The sequence below is a fragment of the Mandrillus leucophaeus genome, unplaced genomic scaffold (genome assembly GCF_000951045.1).
Source record: "Mandrillus leucophaeus isolate KB7577 unplaced genomic scaffold, Mleu.le_1.0 Scaffold430, whole genome shotgun sequence".
Lineage (NCBI taxonomy): Eukaryota > Metazoa > Chordata > Mammalia > Primates > Cercopithecidae > Mandrillus > Mandrillus leucophaeus.
Genome location: NW_012104588.1, coordinates 1,074,615 through 1,078,611, shown reverse-complemented (window position 1 = coordinate 1,078,611; position 3,997 = coordinate 1,074,615).

Here is a 3,997-nt window from a genome sequence, read left to right as displayed (position 1 = left end):
GCCTCCCGGGTTTACGCCATTCTCCTGCCTCAGCCTCCCGAGTAGCTGGGACTACAGGCGCCCGCACCTTGCCCGGCTAGTTTTTTGTATTTTTCAGTAGAGACGGGGTTTCCCCAGGTTAGCCAGGATGGTCTCGATCTCCTGACCTCGTGATCCGCCCGTCTCGGCCTCCCAAAGTGCTGGGATTACAGGCTTGAGCCACAGTGCCCGGCCAAATCTCCTCTTCTTATAGGGACAGTGGTCAGATTGGATTGGGGCCCACCCTAACAGCCTTATTGTAACCTCATTATCTCTTTGAAGACCCTATCTGCAAATCCAGTGACATTTTGAGGTACTAGGTGTTAAGGCTTCAACATATGAATTTGGAGGGGGACATAATTCAGGCTATAAGGGATACTATAAATTAAAGCTCTAAATCAGCATTTTTAAAACAGGCTGTTGCCCGTAATCCCAGCAGTTTGGGAGGCCGAGGTAGGAAGACTGCTTGAGACCAGGATTTTGAGGCCAGCCTGGGCAACATAGGGAGACCCTGTCTCTACAAAATTTTAAAAAATAAATCCAAGTGCAGTGGTGCACACCTCTGGTCCCAGCTACTTGGGAGGCTGACGTGGGAGGATCACTTGAGCCCAGGAGGTCAACGCTGCAGTAAGCAGTAAGCAGTGATGGCACTACTGCACTCCAGCCTGGACAACAGAGTGAGACCCTGTCTCAAAACACAACAAAAACAAAACAAAACAAAAATAGAATAAACTGTGCTCCTGTTTGTGAGTTTATGAATTCTCAGGGGAGATTTCACTTTTCACACCAAATCAAGGCCTACATTGACAAGTTTTTTTGTCAGGACGTTTGACAAGAGTTGGGGATTTTCAGTGCTGTGAATTTCTGAGGGTGTAGCCCCTTGAGGGTTCCTGCTTTAGGCAAGAATCTCAGCAGTGACTGAGACCTGGGTTCCTGTTCCTCATTCGCTGGGGAATCACTTGCTATTTGGGGTTTTGCCTTGACTTCCTTTGGGGCTTTTGTGGATTTCCCTTACCTTCTCCTGAGCTGATTTATAATGTTTTTAAGGACACTCTTTGGAGGAACAATTTTTGATTTACAGAAAAGTGGCAAAGATAGTACAGAGAGTTCCTTGTATTGTATTGACATCCTACATTTCCTTGGACCATTTGTCAAAACTGAGAAACTGACATGGGTACATCACCAAGAGCTAATCCCTAGACTGCACTCAGATTCCATTAGTTTTCCACAAATGTCCTTTTTCTGTTCCAAGATCCCACCGTACATTTAGTCATCAGGTCTCCTTACCTTCCTTAGTATGTGACAGTTTCTCGATCCTTCTTCCTTACCTTTCCTTTCTTTCTTTCTCTTTTTTTTTTTTGACAGAGTCTTACTCTGTCGCCAGGCTGGAGTGCAATGGCGCGATCTCGGCTCACTGCAACCTCTGCCTCCCAGGTTCAAGTGATTCTCCTACCTCAGCCTCCTGAGTAGCTGGGACTACAAGCGCGTGCCATCACAACCAGCTAATTTTTTATTTTTAGTAGAGATGGGGTTTCACCATGATGGCCAGGATGGTTTTGATCTCCTGACCTCGTGTTACACCTGCCTCAGCCTCCCAAAGTGCTGGGATTACAGGTGTGAGCCACTGTGCCCAGCCCCTTTCTTATTTTCAATGACCTTGACAATGTGAGGAATACTAGTCAGGCATTTTGTAGAATGTCCCTTAATTTGGACATATGTGCACATATATGAATTTTATTTTTACGTATTTTTTTGAGACAGAGTCTCACTCTGTTGCCAGGCTGTAGTGCAATGGCACTATCTCAGCTCACTGCAACCTCCACCTTCGGGTTCTAGCGATTCTCCTGCCTCAGCCTCCTGAGTACTTGGGATTACAGGCGCCTGCCACCATGCCCGGTTAAATTTTGTATTTTTAGTAGAAACGAGGTTTCACCATATTGGCCAGGCTGGTCTCGAATTCCTGACCTAAAGTAATCTGCCCGCCACAGCCTACCAAAGTGCCATATATGAACTTTAAAGGATGCCTAGTGGTCATACTGAGGCTATTGAGGTGCATGGGGCAAGAAATGCTACCAAGTAATGCCACGTGGTGCTGGAAGAGGAAGTTTCTACTCTTGGATTCTACAAGTTACCCAATACGCCACACGTAAATTCATTTCCCCTTGAGTCTCACTTGGCTAAATAAAATAATAATAAATTTTTTAAAGTAAATTCATTTCCCCTCTTAAGTTTGCCAGGGTTGGTTTTTCTTGCTTAATTCAAAGAACCCAGTGACTAATTCGGAACCCCTAAAGTATTACCCAGTTACTCTTCCCACAACCCCTGGCCCTGCCCCATGTCCCCCCAACTCCCCTACCTCCCCTACCCCACTCTTGTCTGTTTTCTGGTGACATAAAATGTATTACTTTTTTTTTTTTTTTTTTTTAGACGGAGTCTTGCTCTGTCACCCAGGCTGAAGTGCAGTGGCCGGATCTCGGCTCACTGCAAGCTCCGCCTCCCAGGTTTACGTCATTCTCCTGCCTCAGCCTCCTGAGTAGCTGGGACTACAGGTGCTCGCCACCTCGCCCGGCTAGTTTTTTGTATTTTTTAGTAGAGACGGGGTTTCACCTTGTTAGCCAGGATGGTCTCGATCTCCTGACCTTGTGATCCGCCCGCCTCGGCCTCCCAAAGTGCTGGGATTACAGGCTTGAGCCACCGCGCCCGGCCTATTACATTCTTAATATTTTAAGATTCCTGCAAAACTCATCAGGACTTTTCCCATTTACATCATTCTCTGCACTTATTCAAATGCCAGCGCCAAGACCAGAGGTAGTTTTATGGTTTGCTGGGCTTTGCTTTCTGTTCACGTTTCTCTGTTTGTTCTGGGGCAGTGTCTGGAAACAGGGAGCTTGGAATGGGAGGGTGGAGGCAGAATGAGTCTCAGCAGAACTCTATGGCTCAAGGGTTGAAGAGGCGTGGAGTTGTTTCCAACCAAGGTAAGTGGACAGGGTCAAAAAGAGAAAGCTGTGGGGGGGAAAGGTTTCCAGCCCAGGTGAGAGTGGTCCCAGCTACAAAGACACAAATTCACCTGCTTCCCCCCGCAGGCGGGCTGCCTCAAAGCACCCTGCCCCCAGCAGGCAGAACGCAAACCTTGGACCCAGTGAAACTTGTCCTAGTCATTGTCCTAACAAAGAGCAAATAGTTTTTCTTTTTTTTTTCTTTTTTGAGATTAGGTCTTGCTCTGTCACCCAGGCTGGAGTGCAGTGGCGCGATCATAACTTACTGCAGCCTAAAACTTCTGGGCTCAAGCAATTCTTCCATCTCTGCCTCTTCACTAATTTTTATTTTTATTTTTATTTTTTCGGTAGAGACAGGGTCTTGCTTTGTTGCCCAGGCTGGTGCTGAACTCCTGGACTCAAGCAATCTGCCCGCCTCAGCTTCCCAAAATGCTGGGATTACAGGCATGAGCCACTGCTTCTGTCTGGGAACTGATATTTTTGTGCTTCCACTATGTGGCAGGCACTGCCTTGAAGAGTTTTACCTGTCTGATCTAATCCTCAAGATGCTGAGAAATAGGTGGAGGTAATTTCCCAGCTTTACAGTAAACAAAGTGCCAAGGACTGAGTTGCAGAGCTGGGAAGTCTGATTTTGAACCTAGTTCTGTCTTACACCGAAGTTTATGTCCTTTCCAGGCAAGACGGGGCAGAAGAAAGAGGGTAGCTTGAGAAATCTCATGGAGCTATAGGCCATAGGTCAACAGTGGGATCTTGGAAAATGAACTTGAATTCTGTGAGTGGAGGTTTCCCCATGTATAAAATGGGTAGAATGAAACCTCCCTCACTGGGCTGACATGAACTTGAAAGAATATGATACAAGCCGGGCGCGGCGGCTCACACCTGTAATCCCACCACTTTGGGAGGCCGAGGTGGGTGGATCACGAGGTCAGGAGATCGAGACCATCCTGGCTAACATGGTGAAACCCCGTCTCTACTAAGAATAC